Source organism: Sus scrofa, chromosome 1, assembly GCF_054392235.1.
Source record: "Sus scrofa isolate SSC_HxYL_T2T_F1_AM1 chromosome 1, Sscrofa_HxYL_maternal_Yorkshire_Landrace_v2.0, whole genome shotgun sequence".
In the NCBI taxonomy this organism is placed as follows: Eukaryota; Metazoa; Chordata; class Mammalia; order Artiodactyla; family Suidae; genus Sus; species Sus scrofa.
In genome coordinates this window covers 56,209,385-56,228,374 of record NC_139383.1, presented here as the reverse complement: position 1 = coordinate 56,228,374, position 18,990 = coordinate 56,209,385, and the positions used below count along the sequence as shown (strand labels likewise).

General features: G+C 39.7%; 1 protein-coding gene across 14 annotated transcripts in view; it reads right to left on the bottom strand.

The window, feature by feature from the left end:
• Positions 1–18,990, bottom strand: part of SPACA1 (sperm acrosome associated 1) — a 302,933-nt gene that overhangs the window by 181,865 nt on the left and 102,078 nt on the right. For 2 of the 14 annotated variants that reach the window (XM_084966901.1, XM_084967744.1), the window contains one exon: positions 12,012–12,110. The exons of the other annotated variants lie outside the window; for them this stretch is intronic. The gene's annotated coding sequence lies outside the window, so the exon portion shown is untranslated. The remainder of the gene's footprint in view (positions 1–12,011; positions 12,111–18,990) is intronic. 14 annotated transcript variants of the gene reach the window in all.

Here is an 18,990-nt window from a genome sequence, read left to right as displayed (position 1 = left end):
CACCGTGGAACCAGGATGGGTCAAGAGGGTCAGAGGGTGGCAGAGATGGCTTGTAGAGCATGGAGTTTTCCAAGAAGCATTTGATTAAAGCCTAGACGGTTTGGCAGGCAGACTCCTCTCTTCATTGTTGTTGTTTGCATGTGCGCACGTGCAAGCGCATGCATGCGTGCGAGTGGTTCTAGTTTTTTTTGGTCCAAGAGAAATAAAGTGGACTTGATTCCACGCCAAACAGAGCAGTTCCTCGCTGGCTCGCGTCTCTTAATGACTGTCTCGGCAGGGATCCCCAAATGAATCAGCCACCCCTACAAAGCTCATTCACCCCTAGAAGATGTCCCTTATAATTATCTGGTGCTTGGTTAATAGAGAATACAAGAACACACTTCTAATCAAGGTGAAGTACTTTTTCAAATCCCAGACGTCCAAAAAGCTACCTGGTAGGGAAAGACTGGGTCATTCAATTTGTTGTTTTTCTCCTGAAAGTTAAAAACATGACTCTGTGATAGCAAATCTAAACACAAAACTCAAAGAGAAGTCTAAACTTGCAAGTTATGAAACTATATTAAGACCAATATTTTTAAGAAGAGATATTCCAAATAAAAAGCATTGCAAATAACACATTTGTTAAGGAAAGACAACTTCACGTGTTTGAACATGTAGTTTCCAAAGTCCGAAGTGGTTCCAACATGCCGTTTTAAAATAAACTCAAATTTCCCTGGAACCTGTGTTATTACAGTGGCTCCTTTGGAGGAGAAAGTTATGTAACACTCTGTTGGATTACCAGCTGGACACCTGAAGCCACACCTGGCAAGAGTCAGCATCTTCACTTTGAATTTCATAGTCAATTCTGTTGGTAGACTACAGCAAACTGACCGCACCAAAAGGATACTGGTCATCTGAAAAACTTGAGATTTTCAAACAGACACAACAAAAAGGAGGAAGCACTATTTTAGAACAAGGACCCGGGCAATGGCAATGGAAACACTAAAAGCAGTTCATGTTCCAGGCTTCTACCAAAAAAACAGTCTTACTGCCCCGACAGTTCCAGGGAAGGTAGGAAGAAACATGACAACTATAAATTCATCTCTCCAACAATAATTCCTATGGAGATACAGGAAAAAAAAACCCTCAAACTATCAATCTGAAAGGCACCCAGAGAAACACCAGGTTAAAATAACCTTACACACCTTCGCAAAGAACCAGGACGAGAGGGCCTATATAGCCCTTTAATCATGGTATTGGGTCTACATGGTATGTGGATAAAGGAAGTGAAATTAGAGCTAACATCCCCAAGAAATGCAGTTACCTCTACATGATATTCTTAGCAATTCCCTACCAAGACATGGTTTAGCACCTCAATGGTCAAAAACCAGATCCCAAACATAATTACTGGTGGTTTGGTGTTAGCCCAAGCGCCATAGAGTACCATTAAAATGAAAGCTGGCCTTAAAATGATGCACTTTAGTCCTTCAGATGACACAAAGTTGAGTTGGGCTGCTTAAATGTCATGGAATCTTAATTAAAAACAACTGTCATAAACAAGAAAGAAAGAAAGAAAAGATGCTCAACTTCATTAGCCATCAGGGAACCACAAACTAAAAAATGAAAAAGAATAACAATATAAAATGTTGGTGGAGATAAGGAAAAATAAGAACTCTCAAACCGATGGGGATGTAAATTGGTTCAGCCAACTTGGAAAGCTGCTGGGCAGTAAAGCTGAACGTACGTATATGAATCTACATCTCAGTAACCCCATGTGCAGGTCTGTAGCCAGCTAGAAAGGTACATATGTTCACCTAATTGCTTCTAGTTTTAGCCTATTATGAAGACTGCTGCTATGAATATTCTTCACAGAATAGTTAAAAGCTCAATAACAGGCAAAACTAATCAATGGTAGTAGAGGCCAGAATGGTGCTACCCTTAAGGCAGGAAGAGTATTAGTAATATCCTGTTTCTTGATCTAGGCACTAGTTACACGGGTGCTGCCACCTTGTGAAAATATTTCGAGTTGTATACTTACAATCTATATATACTTATAATTATATACTTGTAACAGTATTTGTTATATGAACTGGATAGTGTCCTCCACACACACATTCATATGTTGACATCCGAACCCCAAATGTGATGGAACATGGAGATAGGGTCTTTGGGGAGTGATTAGATTTAGATGAGGTCATGTGGGTGGGGCCCTCATGGTGGAATTAGGGCTCTTATAAGAAAAGCTCTCTCTGGGTGGGGGGGGGAGAGCCATGTAAGGAGTGAGGAAGATATCTGCAAGCTAAGAAGAGGGCTCTCATCAGGAACTGAATGGGTCAGCACCTTGATCTCAGACTTCCCAGCCTGAGAAATTATGAGAAATAAACAGCTATTATGAGAATTATGAGAAATAAACAGCTATTGCTTAAGCCACCCGTCTATGGCATTTTGTTACAGCACCCTGATCATATTAATACATTATACTTCAAAAAAAGTTGATGCATATAAAAATAGCAACAAAAAAGCAATGGTAAATATTTTTGAAAAATAGTCCATTAAAAACAGAATGTACTTGGAGTTCCTGTCGTGGCTTAGTGGTTAACGAATCCAACTAGGAACCATGAGGTTGCGGGTTCGATCCCTGGCCTTGCTCAGGGGGTTAAGGATCCGGCGTTGCCATGAGCTGTGGTGTAGGTAGCAAACTCAGCTCGGATACCGTGTTGCTGTGGCCCTGGTGTAGGCTGGCAGCTACAGCTCCGATTCGACCCCTGGCCTGGGAACCTCCATATGCCACGGGAGCGGCCCAAGAAATTGCAAAAAAAAAAAAAGACAAAAAAAAAAAACAAAAAACCACAGAATGTACTAGAAAACTGTGATTTCAGTACAGTGTCTTGTGATATTAGTGAGGGATGATTATTCAGATCTTTTCAAATTCGCAAATTTGCAAATACCACATGATTCTAGGATAAGACAGGCACTTGCATGACTGATTCTGTGCACTAGCCTTGCAGTCTTTGAAACTCAAATATTTGCCTCAGTAAAACAACAAATAACCGCCTATCTGGGTCACGTACACACACACGCACACAAAACCCCATACTCTAATGTCTGCAAATGCCAATGCCTGCTGTACAAGGTTTGGGGATGTAAAGCAAAACCAGAGGTATTAAGAATAGACTAGATAGGAGTTCCTGCTGTTGTGCAGTGAGTTAAGAATCTGACTGCAGAGGCTTGGGTCACTGCAGAGGTGCTGGTTCAATCCCCGGCCCAGTTCAGTGGGTTAAAGGATCCAGCATTGCTGCAGCTGCAGCTCAGATTCAATCCCTGGCCTAGGAACTTCCATATGCCATGGGTGTGCCATTAAAAAAAATAGATTGGACGGAACAGATCATCATGGATCACAAACTAATAGTGGGGTTCGAGATGCCTTTTTGGAAAAGTTGAAAATTAGATATGTCATCTCCTTCTGGTCAGCAGAACTCAGGCTTATGTGTAAGAACAATTCAGTCAATGACAGTAGGTTCTAGTAATGGCAGCTGACATGCAAGGACTGGGAACTAATCCTTTGGTTAGCCGAGACTAGACGCTCACCATAGGATGATATTTAGTTTGGGTAAAAAACACTTTGAAAAGGTTGGAAACCATGCAACATAATAAAAAATAACAGTCATGAGCAAAGAAGTTAAAGGTATCAAAGTAGTCAGCTACTAGAAGGGCAGCTAAGCCAGGTGTTCTGAAGCCCAACTGACTGCCTGGATTCAACCTGGCTCCACCCAGTTAGTAGCTCCACCCACTTGGCCTTGGGCAAGTTACTTAACTTTTCCTGCCTCAGCTTCTTCATCTCTACATAAGGTGATAATAATTATCCTCCATGGGATCACCGTGAGTCAACTGAGTTAACTCCGTGTGCCTGCCATCTAGTAAAGAGTTGTATGTATACCTGGACTGTGACCACAGAACAAGAAATAGCTTTGAGATTCTTAGAACTAGTAAATAGGACTCCACAAGTAGTTTTCCCTCCCTGACTCAGAGCAGTGGAAAAGCAAGGCCAGTTGTGAGATGGGATTTCAGGAGTCCTCAGCCCCCAGAGCAGTTCCCTCTCTTGCTCAGAGACACCAGAAATGTCTAAAGACATTCTACAAATGGAAAAGCCTGAAATAACCACAGCCCCTTAAAGCAGCTCCTCGAATTTCACCTTATTTACCCTATGATGTAAATGCCTACTAGCAGGACACTTTCTAGTCGCTAATTTGAAAACAGAGGACCTCTGGAATACAGAGGTCCCTGGGGCACTGGATACTTGAAAGTAGAAAATAACTTGGCAGAGAAGAAGAGGCTAGGGATGCTGGAAGCCAACTTCATCATTTTCCTTCTATAATCAGATTAAACACAAGGAATGATTTCCTTATTAAAAAAAAAAAAAGATTTAAAGAAATTTTCTGGGAACTACAAGTTCCCCAACATCAATTCTCCTCAATTATTTGTATTTGTCAAGCAAAGTGCTTATAAGCTTGAATTAACCAGACAGTGACTACTTCACGTGTGCTTTGCCTTTGTAAATACAAGCTTCATATTATACACAAAGACTAACAAAGAAAGAGATCGAAAAATGCATATATGCAATTTTCACTCTAACAAAGATGCAAATCTTTGAAAACATGAATATATGGTTTTATGTACTTTAAGTGTACGTTAAAAAAAGTAGAACGTGATTAAAAAAAAAAAAAAACCACCGTGTTGGATCACACACATCTCTAGAAATGGATCTGTGATGAGCTTTTAAGGATGATTTAGTAACTGGCTATAAATGTTGACAGCAAAAGTTAGCAGCCCATCTCTAACAGAACTTCTTAAATACATGAACAATAAAGGTCTATGGAGCCCTTCCTGGAATGGTCTGTTCAGGCTGAGACTCTTGCTTCACACCATTCTTGTCGTCTGTGCAAGCCTGAGGCAACAAGCCATTCCTACGCATCCTCCAGAGACCCTTTCAAGGTCTGTGGTTCTGCAATAAAGAGAATTTACAAGAAGGGAAATCAACATGCAGAGAAAATACCTCCATTGAAACACTCCTTAGAGTCCAGATTCTCCAAATTACCTTCTTCTGGGAATTTAGGAGCACTGTTCCCTCTTCTCAGTAAAAAGAGTATTTGGGTGAAAAATCTTCTACCCTTCCTGATTTTCACAAACAGGAAAAAAAAAAAAAATCAAACAAGTTCCCTCTGTGTATTGAATTAAGGATGATTAAAAGCCATAGATGGGTAAAAATTAGTATGACTATACAGAGCTGCACTAAAATAACTAGCAAGATAAGACAGAAAGTAAAGGAGCAAAAGAATTTAATAATTCTTTATTAAATTATTCCTCACTCCTTTAAAAATTATTGCCGTATATCTAAAGAGATTCCAGATAAAGAATTCTCATTTTTCAAGATCTTGGCCTCAGGCTTTCCTGTGAATTTTCGATAAAGATATTCAGCCTCTGCAGAAATCTCTAATAAAACAACCAACTCAACAATAATGCATTTTCCTGCTGCGGCAGAAGTCTGCACTTCAATTTTCCAACACTCATGATCTATATTTCCATGCAAGAAAGAGGACCAAGCTAAAAAGATTTTTCCATAAGGCAATTAAGGTGTAACATGGATTAGGAGCAAAATAAAATGACTCTTTATCTTCTTCTATGTAAATATTTTTCCTAATATACCACCTGCTGGAAGCCTCTGGCAGAATATGATTGTAAGAACATAACTTCTGTGAAGAAATTTTCTGAATTCTTGAGTAATTCAGTCAAAAGTGGGACAGCTCTTGAGCTATCCAAGATGTTATCTCAACTCAAACCACTGCTTTGCCCTACTTTTACCAACCTACCCCAGAAAACTCCAATTATTGGTTTTTCTGTTTGGTGAGATGAATTCCTTTAGCTTTCTCCTTGAGTCTGAAATCTAATCACTTAAAAAATAACCTTTCTGTTTCCAAATCTGGGAGTCGTCTTGAATCGCCACACTCTCTGACCTTCATACCAGCCAGCCCCCTTGATCCTCCTAACACACACATACACACACACACACACACACACACACACACACACACACACAGAGTTCACAGTAACAAAAATATGTCATTGAGTCTGACTCTCCCTATGAGAAGTGCCTTTTTTCCTCCTCTACACCCACTCAAATTCCAGAACTTTAAGGCTGAACTCAGAGTTCCCTTGTGGCACAGCACGTTAAGGATCTGGTGTTGTCACTGCTGTGGCAAGGGTTCAAGCCCTGGCCTGGGAACTTCCACATGCCATGGACATGGCCAAAAAACAGATGGTCAAATTCAAATTCACCTTCTCCAGGCAACTTTCTGGATGAAACCTACTTAAGGCCCTTAACACTGAAGCACCAAGGTCAAATCTATGCAAACAAATTCCAAGTCTTTGGTTGGGATGGACTTTGGTCCCTTTAACACTGCTTAAAATAACATGGCTTTTTAATATTTGGTTCTTAGTTCTCCTAGCCCCAATCCTACTTCCATCCCCCTGCAAGCCTCCAACCCACCCCCATACACACAGAACAAATCTGTTTGATTATTTTGTACCCTTTGTCCCTTTCCTTTCCCTCCTGGGTCACCAAAAATACAGTATTTTCAGCCCGTTAGTTATTAAACACATAAATATTTGTTCACCATTCTTTTGATAGCCAGAGACAGAGGACATGGAAACCAAACAGCCAATTAAATACCTGACCCAGTAGGCACCCAAAATGTCAATATCAGTGGTTTTCTTGAAGATTGTCTTTGGGAGGTAGCAGTGGAGCAGGAAGGGTTTTAATTAATATATATATGAGATAATACAGTGCCTTCGCAAAACTCTGCTTGATTTTCCCCTTCCCTCAAAGGCCAGACTGTGACAATCCTAACTCTGATTAATCAGCTGAGAGACAAATCCTTTGGCCAGGCTGCCTCTCCAGTCCCTACCAGGGCTTCTTCTCTGCAAACACCAAGAGGTAAGAGCTGGAACATTTTAGAGCATCCCAATCAGGGCATTTACCCCGCTGTCATGTGATTGCTTATATGTCAGTTTTCCACAATTAAGGTTGCCAGATTTAGTGAATTCAAATACCAAATGTCAGTTAAATTTAAATTTCAGATACATAGTAAATAATCGTTAGTATTAAGTATGTCCCAAATTTTGTATGGGGCATACCTACCCTTTAAAAATTATTGCCGTGTATCTGAAATCCTAAACCTCCCATGGTTGACCTGGCAACCCTACCCAAAATAGACTAGAACCATCACTGTACCTGTCACATCCTTCTCAGCTCATGCTGTGTATCCAGTAGGCACCTCGTAAATATTTTTTGGATGGATGCAGCAAGTTGAACTGCCACCACATCCTCTGTTGAAGCTCCTTTCTGAAATACTTAGATTATAGTATCTGATGCATATTTTCTCAGTTTTTCAGATGCTAAAACCACCACCAAATGGAAGAAATTAACTACTTGAAGATCATGAGCATGTGGCCCCTGGACCTGCTGGAGCCTGAGGATTGATAATGCTAACCACCTTGTGATCTCCCCATAAACCAATCCAGAGTGAGAAAAAATTTTAGCAAATGAAACCTCTGACAGGGATTAATCTCCAAACTATACAAACATTTCATGGTGTCTTATGTGAAAAAACTAAAAAGCCCAATCAAAAAATGGGCAGATCTAAATAGACATTTCTTCAAAGAAGACATACAGATGGCCAAAAAACATGTGAAAAGATGCTCAACATAACTAATTATTAGAGAAATGCAAATCAAAAGTACTATGAGGTACCAACTTACACCAGTCAGAATGGCCATTATCAAAAAGTCTAAAAAGAGGGAGTTTCTGTTGTGGCTCCTCAGGTTACAAACCCGACTAGTATCCATGAGGATGCAGGTTCAGTCCCTGGCCTTGCTCAGTGGGTTAAGGATTTGGCATTGCCGCAAGCTACAATGTAGGTGGCAGATGTGGCTCAGATCCCGTGTTTCTGTGGCTGTGGAGTAGGCTGGCAGATGCAGCTCCAATTTTATCCCTAGCCTGGGAACTTCCATATGCTGCAGTTGTGGCCCTAAAAAGAAAAGAAAAAAGTCTACAAATAATAAATGCTGGAGAGGGTGTAGAGGAAAAGGAACTCTCCTACACTGTTGGTGGGAATGTAAACTGGTGCAACCACTATGGAGTACAGTATGGATGTTCCTTAAAAAACTAAATATAGAAGACTGTAAATCAACTATACCTCAATAGAACTTAAAAAAAAAAAGCCTATATATAGAATGACCATATGATGCAGCAATCCTATTACTGGGCTTATATCTGGAGAAAACCATAATTTGAAAAGATACATGCACCCCAATGTTCATTGTAGCACTATTTACAATAGCCAAGACATGGAAGCAACCTAAATGTTTATCAACAGAGGATGGGATAAAGACGATGTGGTACATATAAATGCAATGGAATATTACTCATCCATAAAAAAGCATGAAATAATGTCATTTTTAGCAACATGGCTAACCCTAGAGACTCTCATTCTGAGTGAAGTAGGTCAGAGAGAGAAAGGCAAATATCTTATGATATACTTATATGTGGACCCTAATAGAATGATACAAAAGAAAATATTTATAAAGCAGAAACAAACTCACAAATTTCAAGACCAATCTTATGATTACCATAGGTGAAAATGTTGAGGGGAGAGAATTGGGAGGGTGAGAATAACATACACACTACTGTATAAAATAGATGATTAACAAGAACCTACCATATAGCATAGGAAAATATACTCAATAGTTTGTAACAACCTACGTGGAAAAAAAGAATGGATATATTTATTTGTATAAGTGATTCACTTTGCTGTACACCTGAAACGAATACAGCAATATGAATCAATTAAACTTCAGGAAAATTAAAAAAAAAAAAGATTTGCTCATTAACCAATTACAACGAGTTTATCCTAGAGATAAGAAACATACCTAATGTTTCTTTTGTAGCCACCCAGATCTAGATTAATGTGTAAAGCATATACCATATTCTAATAAATATGTGCTAATTAACTTGGGAAAAAAATCAACCAATCATAGAATTGTGCATGTGAATCACACAGCCTACAACACCCCTCCCTTACCTGGCCTTTAAAAATGCTTTGCCGAGACTGTTCAGGGAATTCAGCTTTTTTTGGGACATGAGCCACCCATTCTCCTTGCTTGGCCCCACAAAATACCTTTCTCTGCTCCAGACTCCAGTATTTAGGTATTATTTGGCCTTACTGTGCATCAGGCACAAAGACCTGCATCTAGTAACAATAGGGAAGTCAAAATGTTAAATGTTCAGGAGTTCCCTTCATGGCTCAGATGTTAATGAGCCCAACCAACTAGGATCCATGATGATGTAGATTCAATCCCTAGCCTCACTCAGTGGGTCTGGGATCCCATATTGCCATGAGCCACAGTGTAGGTCAAAGACACCGCTCAGATCCCAAGTTGCTGTGGTTGTGGTGTAGGCTGGCAGCTGTAGCTCCAATCAGACTCTTAGCCTGGGAACTTCCATATGCCCCACCCATGCCCCCCCCCCAAAAAAGAAAGAAAAGTTAAATGTTCATCCTTTATCCCAAACAACATGGCTAGATTATCTAAAAAGAAGTGAGAGTACTTGTTCAGAAAAAGTAAACGAGGAGTTCCAGCCAGGACTGCAATGGCACAGGTGGCTTCAGAGGCACAGGTTCAATCCCTAGCTCACTGCAGTGGATTAAAGGATTCAGCATTGCTGCACCTGTGGTGTAGGTTGTGGCCTGCATTCACTCCCTAGCCTAGGAATTTCTATATGCTGTGGGTGCAGCCATTAAAAAAAAAAAAAAAAAAAAAAAAAAAGAGTAAATGAGAACACATTCACTTTGAATTGCAGCATTACTCAGTGATTCCCTCAAACAACCTTATAATGACGTGAAAACTGATGGTCAAGTTCAGAGGAAAGGCCACTGTCAGGTGTGCAGCCACCCACACAGGCCACTTTCTGAAAGGCATAGCTTCATGGCTGCATTTCCCCAAGGCTGCCTTATCTTCCTTCCTCTTACCCCAAAATGTATCCTACAAGTCATATTTCTCAAAAGGAGATAAGAAACAAGAAAATCTACCACTATGGAGTTAGAAAAAGATAAGAGAAATAAGCTGTCTGGATTCCAGTTTAGCAATGGTGAAAGGAATTAAGGACCTGATATGTTTCATAGGTGGAAAGATGAATACAGAGGATAAAAAAAAAATAGGAAAGTTTCTTTAGGGCTGAGGTACATACTGAGAAAAATACATAACAGACTGTAAAATATTCAAGGCTACAGAGAAGATCAGCAAAGTACTTCTCCATTCTGACAATACATTTTTATAGAATTGCACATCAAAAGTTCTCTCACGAGGACTTCTTTATTAATTCTTCAGAGCTCCAAACCCTGTTAGTAAACCCATCCTCCTAACACGGCATCTTTTGTATTATTGCTCAGCAAAGTTGCTCTTAAAATCCAAATGCTATATGCAAATAGATTGAAAAGAAATAGTCTTTGGAAAGCAGAAAGTATGAACCCATGTAACTCATGGCTCAGAGCATCATTAAAACATTGCTTACTTACCCACAAAAAGTTTTATTGCACATATATAAGAAAAGAATACCAGCTCACATGAGGAAGAGCTTGGCTTGTATACTAGTCCTGCCCCTTAGTAGCTCTGCATTCTTGAACAAGTTATTTTGCTTCTCTGGCCTTGTCTTTTGTTTTTAAATTAAAGTATAGTTGATTTACAATGCTGTGTTAGTTTTCAAGTGTACAGCAAAAAAAAAAAAAAAAATAGGCAAGTATACAGCAAAGTGATTCAGTTTTATACTTTTTTTCAGATTCTTTTCCCTTATAGGTTATTGCAAAATATGGAGCATAGTTTCCTGTGCAATACAATAGATCCTGGTTGGTTATCTATTTTATATATATATAGTTGTGTCGGTATGTTGACCCCAAACTGACCTTGCCTTTAAAATGGAGGTATGATGCTTACTATATGGAGTGAATATCAATTACATCTGTGGGACACCCAGCACATATTCTCAGGACCTTATCACCTTATCATTCATACAGAGTACATTGCTATCATCATCACACCACCACTACCACCATTAGTTCTGTAATAGGGAAAAATAAATATCATTCTAGGAGAAGGAATGAAGATGGAGGAATAGCAGGACTGGAGCTCACCTTCTCTCATAAAAACAACAAAATTACAACAAAGTGCTGAACAGACTTCAACCAAATGGATTGGAAACTTTCAAAAAGATATCCCACTCCAGAAGACAAAGAGGAGGCCACATCAAGACAGTACAGAGGCAATTACGCAATATAAGCAACCCCATCCCCACTGGTGGGCAGCTCACAGACTGGAAAGTAACTGTATCACAGAGACTCACCTACAGGAATGAGAGTTCTGAGCCCCATATCAGGTCCCCATGCCTGGTGATCTGGCATTGGGAGAAAGAGCCCCCAGAGCACCTGGCATTGAAGGCCAGTGGGGCTTATAGACAGGAGCTCCACAGGACTGGGGGAAACAGAGACCCCATTCTTGAAAGGCACATAGAGGTTTTCACGTGCACTGGGTCCTAGGGCAAAGCAGATGCTCCATCGGAATCTGGGTTGGACCTGACTGCAGTTCTTGGGGGATCTCCTGGGAAAAGAGGGGGTGACTGTGGCTCGTTGTGGGGGAAGGACATTGAAGGAAAAGTTCTCAAGAATATTCATTAGCGAGTGTTGCTCTAGAAATGGCCATTTTGGGAAAATTTGGCCCTGCCCATCAGTGCTGAGGAGCCTCTGGCCAAACAATAATCCAGATGGGATCACAGCCCCACCCATCAGTAAAGAGGCTGCCTAAAGACCCCCTAGGCACACAGCCTTCCTCTAATCTCACCCACAGACAAAGCCCCACCCACCAGAGGGATAGGAATCAGCCCCACCCACCAGTGGGTAGGCACCAGTCCCTCCCATCAAGAAGCTTACCGCAAGCCCCCTTACCAACTTCTGCCACAAGGCAGCAGACCTCAGAAGTAAGAGAGGATATAACTCTATTGTCTGCAAAAAGGAGACCACATCAAAAACCTATAAAAATGAAAAAACAGAGAATTATGACTCAGATAAGGGAGAAAGAAAAAACTCCAGATAAACAGCTAAGTGATCTGGAGATTATCAACCTCCAGGAAAAAGACTTTAGCCTGATGATGCTGAAGATGATGCAAGATGTTGGAAATAAACTGGAGGCAAAGATGGATAATTTACAGCAAGCACTGAGCAAAGAAATACTAGATTTAAAACTAAAGCAAGCAGAGATGCAAAATACAATAATTGAAATAAAAAATTCATTAGAAGCAACCAACAGCAGAATACAGGAGGCAGAAGAACGAATAAGTGAGGTGGAGGACAGACTAGTGGAAATCACAGCTACAAAACAGAAAAGAGAAAAAAGATTGAAAAGAAATGAAGACAGGGAGTCCCCGTCGTGGCGCAGTGGTTAACGAATCCGACTAGGAACCATGAGGTTTCAGGTTCGGTCCCTGCCCTTGCTCAGTGGGTTAACGATCCGGCGTTGCCATGAGCTGTGGTGTAGGTTGCAGATGCGGCTCGGATCCCGCGTTGCTGTGGCTCTGGCGTAGGCCGGTGGCTGCAGCTCCGATTCAACCCCTAGCCTGGGAACCTCCATATGCTGCGGAAGCGGCCCAAGAAATAGCAACAACAACAACAACAACAAAAAGACAAAAGACGAAAAAAAAAAAAAAAAAAGAAAGAAAGAAATGAAGACAGTCTCAGAGAACTCTGGGACAACGTTTAACACACCAACATCCATGTTATAGGGGTGCCAGAAGGAGAAGAGAGAGGGAAAGGGATAGGAAAAAAGTATTCTAAGAGATAATAGGCAAAAACTCCCCTAACATGGGAAAGGAACCACTCACTCAAATCCAGGAAGCTCAAGGAGTACCACATAAAATAAACCCAAGGAGGAACATCCCGAGACACATATTAATCAAACTGACCAAAATTAAAGATGAAGAGAAAATACTGAAAGCAGCTGGGGAAAAGAAACATATACAAGGGAACCCCGATAAGGTTATTGGCAGATTTTTCAGCAGAGACTGAAGGGCAGAAGGGAGTGGCATGATGTACTTAAAATGATGAAAGGAAAAAAAACCCCAAACAAGATTACTTTACCCAGAAAGGCTCTCATTCAGATTTGAAGGAGAAATTAAAAGCTTTACAGACAAGCAAAAGCTAAGAGAATTCAGCAACACTCAACCAGCTTTACAACAAATACTAAAGGAACTTCTCTAGGCAGAAAAAAAAGGCCACAACTCTTTTCTTGGAAACAAAAAATACCACAGATGACAAGGCTTACTAGTAAAGGCATATATATATATACAGTAAAAATATGAAATCATCCACACACAACTATGCTACCAAAATCAGAAATCATAAGATGAAGAGGGTACAAATGCAGGACACTGGAGATGCACTTGCAATTAAGAGACCAACAATTTAAAACAATTATATATATATATAGTCTCCTATATCAAAACTTCAGGGTAACTACAAACCAAAAATCTACAATTGATACACAAATAAATAAGAAAAATCAGAGTTCTCGTCGTGGCGCAGGGGTTAATGAATCCGACTAGGAACCATGAGGTTGCGGGTTCGGTCCCTGCCCTTGCTCAGTGGGTTGACAATCCGGCGTTGCCGTGAGCTGTGGTGTAGGTTGCAGACGTGGCTCAGATCCTGCGTTGCTGTGGCTCTGGCATAGGCTGGTGGCTACAGCTTCTATTAGACCCCTAGCCTGGGAACCTCCATATGCCACGGGAGCGGTCCAAGAAATGCCAAAAAGAGACAAAAAAAAAGAAAAGAAAAATCAACTCAAATACAACACTAAAAATAGTCACCAAGCCACAAGAGGAGAGAAAAAGAGAAGAAGGGAAGGAAAAAGAGAAACAAAAACTAATCCAAAACAATTGATAAAAATGGCAATAAGAACATATGTATCAATAATTACCTCAAATGTAAATTGACTAAATGCCCCAAACAAAAGACACAGACTGGCTGAATGGATACAAAAACAAGATCCATACATATGCTGTCTTCAAGAGACCCACTTCACTTCTAGGGACACATACAAATTGAAAGTGAGAGGATAAAGGAAAAAAGGAGAAGAAACAATGGATATCACAGAAATACAAAGGATCATAAGAGTCTACTACATGCAGCTATATGACAATAAAATGTAAAATCTAGAGGAAATGGACAAATTCTTAGAAAAGTACAATCTTCCAAGACTAACCAAAGATGAAATAGAAACAATGAATGCACCAATTACAAGTAATGAAATTGAACTTATGATTAAAAAACTTCCAACAAACAAAGTCCAGGACCAGATGGCTTCACAGGCAAATTCTATCAAACATTTAGAGAAGAGCTAACACCTATCCTTCTGAACCTATTCCAAAAAAATTGCAGAGGATGGAACACTCCCAAACTCATTCTATGAGGCCATCATCACTCTGATACCAAAACCTGACAAAGATACCACAAAAAAAGAAAACTACAGGCCAATTTCACTGAAGAACATTGTGCAAAAATCCTTAACAAATACTAGCAAACTGAATCCAACAATACATTAAAAGGATTGCACATCATGATCAAGTGGGATTTATCCCAGGGATGCAAGGATTCTTCAATATCCTCAAATCAATCAGTGTGATACACCACATTAACAAACTGAAGAATAAAAACCATATGGTCCTCTCAAAAGACTCAGAAAAAGCCTTTGACAAAATCCGACACCCATTTCTGATAAAAAAAAAAAAAAACTTCAGAAAGTGGGCACAGAGGGAACCTACCTCAACATAATAAAGGCCATATATGACAAATCCACAGCTAACATCATTTTCAATGGTGAAAAGCTGAAAGAATTCCCTCTGAGATCAGAAACAAGACAAGGAAGTCCACTCTCACCATCATTATTCACCACAATTTTGGAAGTCCCAGCCATGGCAATCAGAGAAGTAAAAGAAATAAAAGGAATCCAAACTGGAAAGGAAGAAGTAAAATTATCACTATTTGCAGATGACATGATACTATACCTAGAGAATCCTAAAGACGCTACCAGAAAACTGTTAGAGCTCATCAGTGAATTTGGCAAAGTCACAGGATACAAAATCAATACACAGAAATCGACCGCATTTCTATATACTAACAGTGAAAGATCAGAAAGAGAAATTAGGGAAGCAATCCTGTTTACCATCACATCCAAAAGAATAAAATACCTAGGAGTAAAACTACCTAAAGAGACAAAAGACCTGTACTCTGAAAACTATAAGACACTGATGAAAGACATCAAAGATTACACAAACAGATGGAAAGACATACCATGCTCTTGGATTGGAAGAGTCAATATTATAAAAATGACTATACTATCCAAGGCAATCTATAGATTCAATGCAATCCTTATCAAATTACCAAGGAAATTTTTCACAGAACTCTAACAAGATATTTTAAAGTTTCTCTGGAAGCACAAAAGACCCAGAATAGCCAAAGACATCCTGAGGGAAAAAAAAAAAAAAAAAGTGGAGCTGGAGGAATCAGGTTCCCTGACTTCAGACTATAATACAAAGCAACAGTCAGCCAAACCATATGGTACTGGCACAAAGACAGAAATATAGATCAGTGGAACAGGATAGAAAGCCCAGAATTAAACCCACATACATACAGTCACCTAATCTATGACAAAGGAGGTAAGAATATACAATGGAGAAAGGACAGCTTGTTCAATAAGTGGTGCAGGTAAAACTGGACCGCCACATGTAAAAGAATGAAATTAGAACACTCCCTAATACCATACACAAAAATAAACTCAAAACTGATTAAAGACCTAGATATAAGACCAGGCACTATAAAACTCTTAGAGGAAAACATAGGCCAAACACTCTCTGACATAAACAAAACAGCAACATCTTCTCAGATCCACCTCTTAAGAGTATTGACAGTAAAAACAAAAATAAACAAATGAGACCTAATCAAACTTAAAAGTTTCTGCACAGGAAAGGAAACCCTAAACAAAACAAAAAGACAACCCACAGAATGGAAGAAAATATTTGCAAATGAATCAACTGACAAGGGATTCATCTCCAAAATCTCTGAACACTTCCTACCATTCAATACCAAAAAAAAAAAAAAAACAAACATCCCCATCAAAAAATGGGCAGAAGACCTAAACAGACAATTCTCTAAAGACACACAGATGGCCAAAAAACACATGAAAAGATGTTCAACATCACTCATTATTAGAGAAATGCAAATCAAAACCACTATGAGGTACCACCTTACACCAGCCAGAATGGCCATCATCAAAATGTCTACAAACAATAAGTGCTGGAGAGGGTGTGGAGAAAAAGGAACCCTGTTACACTGTTGGTGGGAATGTAAATTGGTGCAACCACTGTGGAAAACAGTATGGGGAGTCCTCAGAAAACTAAAAATGGAATTACCATTTGATCCAGCAGTCCCACTCCTGGGCATCTATCCAGAGAAAACCATGACTTGAAAAGACATGTGTATGCTGATGTTCATTGCAGCACTGTTTGCAATAGCCAAGACATGGAAACAACCTAAATGTCCATTGACAGAGGAGTGGATGAACAAGATGTGGTACATATACACAGTGGAATATTACTCAGCCATTAGAAGGAAAGAAATAATGGAATTTGCAGCAACATGGATGGACCTAGAAATTATCATTCTAAATGAAGTTAGACAGTGAGGCACCAACATCATATGCTATCACTTACATGTGGAATCTAAAAAAAAGGACACAATGAACTTTTTTGCAGAACAGATACTGACTCACAGACTTTGAAAAATGTATGATTTCCAAATGAGACAGGTTGGGGGGTGGGGGATGCGCTGGAGGTTTGGGATGAAATGCTATAAAATTTGGCTGTGATAATAGTTGTACAACTATAAATATAATAAAATTCATTGAGTAATTAAAAGAAAAAGAAAAAGAAATATGACTCCATATTAGATCTGTTCCTTTTGCTTTAACCTTTGTGCTCTGTTGCCTGTGTTTAGTCTTACTGGCTCTGCACCTTCTGTAAAACAATGTTGTCCATAACCTAAAATATACAGGAGAGCCATTCTCAAGGCTCTGACCTTTAAGATTCCATTCATCCAGAGATAAAATTCACAGAACAGAAAATAACATTTGTCTTGCTGGAGGTTTACAACAACATGGTGACCTGAACTATGTGGACAGCTGCAAGAACAAAGAATTCCTTCACCAAGAGGTTTGCACCAACTAACCATACCCCTCTATTACCGTGCCTTTAAAAATGCTTTGCTGAAAACTATACATAGAACTACCATATGACCCAGCAATCTCACTCTTGGGCATATATCCAGACAAAACTCTCCTTAAAAAAGACACACACACTGGCATGTTCGCTGCAGCCAAGACATGGAATCAACCCAAATGTCCATCAACAGATAATTGGATTAGCAAAATGTGGTATATATACACAATGGAATACCACTCAGCCATAAAGAAGAACAAAATAATGCCATTTGCAGCAACATGGATGGAACTAGAGACTCTCATCCTGAGTGAAGGAAGTCAGAAAGAGAAAGACAAATACCATATGATATCACTTATATCTGGAATATAATATACAGCACAAAGGAAACTTTCCACAGAAAAGAAAATCATGGACTTTGAGAATAGACTTGTGGTTGCCAAGAGGGAAAAGGAAAGCGTGGGAGGGACTGGGAGCTTGGGGTAAATAGATGCAGAATGTTGCCTTCGGGATGGATCAGCAATGGGATCCTGCTGTGTAGCACTGGGAACTCTGTCTAATCACTCATGATGGAACACGTAATGTGAGAAAAAAGAATGTATACATGTATGTGTAACTGGGTCACCATACTGTACAGTAGAAAAAATATATAAATAAATGATAAATAAATAAATAAAGTTTTGCTGAAACCTTTTGGGAAGTTCAGGGTCTAGCAGGGGGAATGAACTACCCATCTTCTTGCTTGGCCCTGCCATAAACCCTTCTCTGCTCCAAACTCCAACACTTTAATCTGGTCTCGCTGTGCATGAGCAATGATCTTGCGTTTGGTAACAACTCCAGTCACTGATTCTAGCTACATGCCAAAGGCCTTACACACATCCATTGTCAATCACGGCAGAGCTGGGATTCTATTTCCCATTTGAAAGGTTTTTAAAATGATGTTAAAGGTCTGGCTCTGTTTACTACACCACCCTGCCTCTAAGAACAATAATTCTTCCACGTAAATTTCTTCACTTCAGCCTTATACTGTATATACTTTGAAGAGTCAAAAGATGTATTGATATTTAGCAGCAGGAAACCAGGGCCTTCAGAAGTGTGAGAAAGAACCACACCCTCCCATGGAAATCAGGTAAAAATTTATGATTCTTCTGAACTTCAGGGAATAAGAACCTCCCCAAGAACAAGAAAGAGCATTGCTGGAGACCGCAGACCCTGCTGACAGAGACAACTCTGGGGAGTGGTAAGAACAATTCTGGAGGAGGTGAGGGTAGGTTCAAGAGCGAAAGGCACCTGCTGTGGATGATTAAGGCCCAAGAGCAGAAAGCAAACACTTCCTGTGGCAGCTGGAAGTCAATTATCAAGGCTGATGATAGATGAGAATTTGAAATATTGTTTACAAAAATTAAAGAAGAGATTCCTCTGGAGTTGAGGTCTTTTAAAATCAATGTATTTTGTCTCTTTGAAACCAAATGTTTCAGAATCTCAAAAATGGTATACCCAAATTTGATCCTCAGATATGTTCACACAGGTGCACCAAAATGTTTAGACAAGGAACTCGGTTTCAGCATTTTTTTCTAAGAGCATAGGATTAGGAAGAACCCAAATGTCCACCAATAGGAACCTAGTTACTATTCATCCCCAAGACA